General features: G+C 35.3%; 1 non-coding gene across 1 annotated transcript; it reads right to left on the bottom strand.

Moving 5' to 3' along the window:
* Positions 1–835: 835 nt before the first annotated feature.
* LOC119050930 (small nucleolar RNA SNORA28) lies at positions 836–961 on the bottom strand. The gene has a single exon (XR_005082834.1). It is a non-coding gene; the product is annotated as a small nucleolar RNA SNORA28 (small nucleolar RNA).
* Between the last annotated feature and the right edge of the window lie 6,139 nt (positions 962–7,100).

The following is a 7,100-nucleotide window of genomic DNA, read 5'->3' as shown; positions in this document are numbered from 1 at the left end:
TAAAGTGGTGTTACTGAAGAAATAAGTTCCCCTGGAACAAAACAAATAACTACATAATTTGAAATCTAGCTTGCACCTGGATGTGTGAGAGAGAACTTTTGATTTTATTAGTCTCTCTCACTCTTAGCAACATTGTGAGTATTGTACAAAATTAAGTGAGGAGAGCCTCATTGATTGATGGAATGGCGAACACCTGTTTAATAAAATCGTTTTCATTTGCATTTGTAGCTGATGAAATTTAGACTGTGGGTCAGCATTTACCAGAAGCTGTACACACACAAAAGAATGGCTAAAAATACCTTTGTCATTATTGGAGTAGCTGAAAAATTACCCTTGTGCAATATGAGATACTCTTCTGTTAATCCAAATGTGTTTGTTCATTAGATTTTGGAGATTGTCAAATTTTTTGAGGACCTAATTGAATCTAAAAACTCCTTCACCAGGAAAATACATACAGAGTCAGATTTGCCTGTCATTTTCAAGGAGCATGGACTTCCTAAAGCCCCCTTGGAGTGATAGAACCCAAGTAAAAATTCCTTATTCAAAATGCTACTTCATTCACAAAGTGGTTTACTACTGTATCTCTAGTTGATGGCCATAATAAATTTCTTTCTATTCCAAACTGGCATTAAAATACAAAAGATAATAAATTTATGATATTAAGTATCAGTCACCACTGTTAGTTGATAGCAAAGTTACCTTTATAATATTTTTTCTTCCTGATATGCCACAATTTTATTAACCATTATTTCATTGTTTAGCATTTAGGTGTGTTTTTTAATAAATAATTATGAACATCTCTGATAATTCTTTCTTTCTTTCTTTATTTTTTAACACTCTCTAAGTCTGTATAAGGGCTTGTCCCATGGAGGAGAGAGCGCCAGAATAGGTTAGACCCCGTTGCTATAGCAAGCTCAAATTGCGTTAGACAGTTTCATTCATCTGCCACAGAGTGTTGCTTGCAATGATTATTCTTTTAATGCAAATTCTTAAGACTGGAATTACTTGGTTATAAAATTAAAATTTTTGATACATATTACTAAATGGCTTTGCAAAAAATAGAACCAATTTATATTCCCACCAATGTTTTAAGACAAAGACCAAGTGGCCTTTCAATGTGTCCTCATTAATTCAACAATATGCAGTTTTGCTATTGAAAAAGCAATAAATGAATAATACTATTTACTGTTACCATCTTATGAAAGACACTATCTGAAACCCCCAAATAATAAAACATAAAATAGATTTTGTGATAATTGCAGGGCAGATGAAAATCTAGTTTCATGACTACTTTTTCTGATTACCTTTGCCATACAAAATGTGAACCTATCAAAGTTAAACAGGCAAGAAGGACTATATGCAAGGTTACAGGTGAGAAAGACCATGACTCAGTCTGAGCTCAGCTCTAATGAAACAACAGGCAATGAACTTTTAAGTACAGGGGTAAGCTAGTGAAAAAGAACTGGGAGACATCTGGATAGAGGTTGCTCAGTGGGATATGTGGAAAGATTCAGTTGTTCCTGGGTTTGCTAATAATTTCCTCTTAAGTTAACTCTTTTTGCTAATCGTCACCCACTGAAGTTAGGCTCCTAACTTCCACACAGACAAGAAGGTAGGGATGCTATCTCCTTGCATGCTTACATTTCACAGAGATGGTCCCTAGGCCTATAAGGAAGGCATTCCTGGCTAGTGAACTGGCCAAATGCTTTCAAGGAAAAGATTGATCTCAAAGGGGCAGAGAAAGAATTTAGAATTACAAGTTTTTTTAATATACATTCTTTAAGAAAAGAGACATCAAGGGTTTGTCTAAAGCATAGTCAAGCTTGCGGTCCTGGTAATCAACTTACCTAATAACTTAGGCCACAATATGAAGGCAATACTTTTAAAAAATTAAACCAATCAGGGCAAGTCAAGGAGAGTGAATAGAGGAGTTATGGGCATGGACAAGGGGGGTGTTTTGATGGTGGGACTGGGTGGCAATGGTACAGAGAAGAGCAATGGGGGAATAGGTGGGACAATTGTAACTGAACAACAATTTAAAAAATGAAAGAAAAAAGCCAATCTAATACAGTATTTAGGTTTACAACAAATAGGTGATATGCCCTTAAAATACGGTTAGGAAAGAATGTAAACTCACTGCTTTGGAAAACATTTTTCTCTGGAAGGCTCAGTTGCCAGATGGTTTAATGAGTAAAGTTCTTGGTCCGACTTTTACTGTGAGCTCCTTCTTGAATGATCACTAGGCCTTGAAACTCAGATGTCTAAGCATAGTGGACCATCAAACAGGGAAGGCGTATGAATCTCTCAGCTGGATTCTTTAGTTCAGAGAACTTCTATATGGAAGCTGAAACTTAGCTCAGGAAACTTTCCCAGACACTCTATACATGTCCACAGAGACTCTAGTTAAAAAGTGTTCTCTTGTCCAACACATGTTTCGGAGCTCCTAACTCCATGCTAGGCATTGGAAGGAGGGATGTCAGAATTGTAAAAGGAGCACATCTCTGATTCTTTTCTCAGGTAGGGTACCCTCAGTCAGAGAGTTGTGGTGTTCATATAACTAAGGGCACTGGAGAGACTGTGGTCTAAAGATACTACATATTCATATGTATTTGTTTATATTTTTAACATTTTAACAATCTGTTTTTATTATTTGCCACCTTTCTCTTTCCTGTTCAACTCATTAACTTTCACTTTTCCAGCATACATCACTAAGTTTCCTAGTAATTGCTTTTCTGTGAATATTCTATTGTTCCTCTCCTCAAGGGGAAACATGCTGTTGTCTATTCATATATTTGTGTAATTTCCTCCAGTTAATTAACTCAGCTCTAGCTCCTATTCACACTCAAGGTGAACTTTCTGCATTCAGAATATTTACTCTTTATTATAAAGTGGCATCATGCAAATATTCTACTTTTCTGGATTTATAATTATTTCTAAAGACACAAGTGTTGTGTTATTATGAGGCCAGTGTAGTATGTTCTTTGGCACAAACACATGCTTTCTTCCACCCCAAAGAGAATTGATTGCTGCTCACTAAAGAAAAACATATTCACTGCATTTAGCTTATATTGAAATATGAAAATGATAAGGTTCTGACATCATGCATTGTTTCCCATTTTTTAATTTTCTTTACTAACTTATGATAACACGGTGGAGTAATCCTATCAATGTACAGTTCACCAGAAATAATCGGCGCCATGGTAATGTTTCTGCCCTTTTATCACAAATATTCTAGTAATACTCACTATAATATATGCATCATAAAACTATTTTAATATTAATATGAAGCCTACCTAAAATAGCATACAATTTGCCGGAGTACATGAGACATCATGGGATTCTAAGGAGGAGATTTGAGCAGCGGCCAGGAATGTTGAGAAAGTGGATCTGGAAAGGGAGGCAAGCCAAGAAAAGCCAGCCTGCATCTTCCTGTGCTGAGCAGGCAGAACTGGCTGTCAGTGTGCTAAACATAAGCTTGGCTAATGGGGGACCATGGAAATGTGCGACGGAGGGAATTTTTTCCTGCCAAGTGGAAAAATGTTACTAACTCCCTCCAAATAAGAAAGGAAAAAGTCGAGTTAAAAAAAATAATGCCTGTCAAATCTCTAAAGCTTCCATGTGGTGTGAATTTTATAAAAGAACAGAACCTCTAGGTGTAAGGATGATTAATGAGAGAAGTCTGAGCAGACATACAGAGGAGAAGGAAGTTAGCCGCCTATGTTTACTTAACTGGAATATAACGGAGGCACTGGGAAATGTCAAAAAACAAGCAGATACAAGATCAATTGAGTTTTCCCTGACAGTAATGTATATGGCATCTCTTACATGATACATGAAAGAGAGAAGGCCTAAATGTAAAGGTATAAAAATTATAAATAACAATGATGACAAAAGGAAAATAAGAAAATGTGTTCGTAAAATACAAGGTACAGCAGAAGTAACGCCTGCTTGAGTGTGGTTGGTAGGGTAATAATATGGATGTAATAATGTGTAGTTTTACTTAGAAAACTTCACCTAAAATGTCATATGGTGTGCTTGAGTATGATATTGTTATGTTACAGAATTAAATGCTTATAATTTTGTAATAAAAGATTTTTGTAATAGAGGGGCATTATTTGTACCTGACCCTGTATATTAAGTTTTCCTACCTAGGAAATATAAGTGGCTTGATTATTATTCTTATCACATACCCTTCTATCACCTTGGAATTCAGAATAAGAAATATGAAGAAAAAAGTTTTAAAAATGTGTGAACCTATCTATGTAGTCTATGGAGCCTAATTAGTTTGTTAACTTCATTTTATTTAATTGGAATGTCAAAATCTTTTGTTCCATCAAATCTCCAGTTTACATATTAAGCTTTGCTCTCATTCCTTTTCCTATCTGCCCTGAATAGCTTTGTTCTGAGGGGTGGAGTCATGTAGAGATGCAAAGCAAAGGGAAATTAATATTAGGTTTTGACACAAACTAGTGAGTCTGTGCATCCCCAATTTTGCAAGAACTTGTGTTCCCTCAATTTGTAACCTATGTGTGTTGTCCTTGTCTTTCCTGTGCTATTTTTAGAAGTGAATCAAACAGAAGTGAATGTAGCCAAAGGCCAAGACAATGTGAAAGTACAAAAAAATTTCTGATGTATATAAGCAATAGATCAATATATAGACATATTTTCATATGCATCTCTTTTTTTAATTGTCTTTCTGTTAATGACAGCATATGAAACTTCCAAACTACAGTTAATTTAAAGAATTGCAGATGAAATGTATTTTCTGATGCCACAGCACGAATTACCTTATCTACTTTGAATAGAGAAAGAGATTGCCTTAATATACTGCAAGCTATTATAGGAAGTATAGTAGAGTTGCATATAGAAAGGGTTAACCAGAATGCCCAATATGTGTAAGAACGAAAATGTATCCCAGAGAAACGGGAAGATTGCCAGTACTTAGGCAGTCCAGTGTTGATTTCCTTCCTGTACCAAACAATCTAGATGATTTCTAAAACCTCCACAGCAAATGCGAACAAAATTATGAGGCAGAGAAAAAAGATAAGAAGTAATTAAACAAGCACATCTGCTAGTCTACGCCAACACAAAATACCTTAAAGGAGTTAGAAGAAACTGAAACCAATATACAGCATTATGACTAAAGAAATAGGTCATAACTGAAATAAGATATTGGGCTGCATATTAATAATTAGGAACAGGTGTTACAGATACGTTTAACTCTGGAATTATTAAACATGGTAAATGTGTGGAAAATATGAAATAAAATGCTTTGTTACATTAACGAATAGGAGTCAATTATATTAAGATTCATTTTCTCTTCTGCTGACTTGTTGAGTTAAAAGGTTTTGAGTTTACTAGTTGGTACAGAAATTTCTTGAATCATATCTGGAATGTAGAGACATGATCTTGAAAATACTGAAACAACATCATTCATTAAATTTTAAGTAAAATATATAGTAAGAACATCATTATAATGGAAGTGAATGATATGTCAAGAAGGATGAAATAATATCATCAACCAGAAAGTGGGGGGGAGTAGATTTTGAAAATATTGAGTCACTGACATGATTGTTGGATTTTTAGTGCAGGAGGTCAACAGTCAATTTTCTTCTGTCATGTTATTCTAAATGTGGATAACCTGATGCCAACAAAATACTAAATCCATACAATTAAATTTCATTTTATTTCTTTTAAAAACAACTTTATCGAGGTATGATTAGCATGTTCAAAGCTGTATGTATTTAATGTACACAGGTGCATGAGTTTGGGAATAACTGTACCCCCCAGAGACACAGTCACCACAAAGGCCATAAACATGCATCACTTTCTAGTATTTCCTACCACCGCCTTTATTATTTTTGCATGTGTGCGATGAAAACACTTGATGTAATATTTGCCCTCCGAAGAACTTTTATACCATAAAATCTTGTTTGCTATAAGCACTATCCTGTATAGTCAGTCTCCAGAACTCATCTACAAAACTGAAACTGTGTGCCTTTGGACCAACATCTCCTATGTCCGCATCCCTACAGCCCCTGGCGACCACTATCCTCTTCTCTGCTTCTGAGTCTGAATGATTTACATTCTCCATATTATAGGATCACAGAGTATCTTGTTTGTATTTCTGTCTCTGGCGTATTTCACATTAGCATGGCATGGTGCAGGCAAAATTAAACTGTTCTTCTCACCCTCTGCAGGGTGCCCATTCCCGGACATTTGGCTCCACTGGGTGCTGGAACTTCTCAGCAGGACCTGTAGACTCCTAGAAAGGTGCTCTTTTCTGTGGGCGGTTGTTTTAATGCGCGTATCTGTCAGGGTGTACATTCTGGAAACTCACGTAACATTGTCTTGTTGACGTCACTCCTCCTAGACTTCCTTTTACTGATTTTAAATATGTCAGATGATTTTTCTGGTAAGAATTTGGGTTGTCATGTACTTTTTGTCTGCCTGGAGAGAGCACTATTGTCCATTTCAAGTAAATATTGTAGTTTCTATGGTAAATAACTGTAGCATTTAAATACTACGGGCTGTGTTAGTTAATGTTTGTTCGTCCCTAACAAAAACAATGACCAGCTATCTGGGCAAGAAATGCCGATGCTCAGGATCTACTTAGTGGTAAAAGAAGTAAAAAAAAAAAAATGATTCCTGTTTTTCTTGAGAGTCAGGCCTTCACAACTCCTATTTTGCACAATACAGTTCTGGCTTCCAAGATTTATAACCTATAGATTCAGTGAGAAGTTACATTTATATGTGCAAATATTAAATATAAAGTCAACAATTTCCAGTATTATTATTTTATGTCACCATCGCATTTCTGTTTAAATGTAATTCACAAATATGGGCACATGCAATATAAGCAAATATTTTTCAAAAACCCTAAGTTTTTATTCACAATGTGCCTTTTTTCATCAAATTGGTCTCATTTCATAAATATTTTATTTTAGGTATACAGTGTTTCTTTGTATTCCTAGCATCATCATTTAAGATGCTAATTACTATGGTGGACATTTGTGTCATAAGAATGGCTTAGAGCTTAACAGATTGTTATAAAATTGGATTTTATCCCTAAGCTCCAATGTCTGTATGGCCCTGATAAT

This window comes from Artibeus jamaicensis, unplaced genomic scaffold, assembly GCF_021234435.1.
Source record: "Artibeus jamaicensis isolate MK-2021 breed Jamaican fruit bat unplaced genomic scaffold, CSHL_Jam_final contig_76, whole genome shotgun sequence".
In the NCBI taxonomy this organism is placed as follows: domain Eukaryota; kingdom Metazoa; phylum Chordata; class Mammalia; order Chiroptera; family Phyllostomidae; genus Artibeus; species Artibeus jamaicensis.
This window is presented reverse-complemented; position numbering and strand designations above follow the sequence as displayed.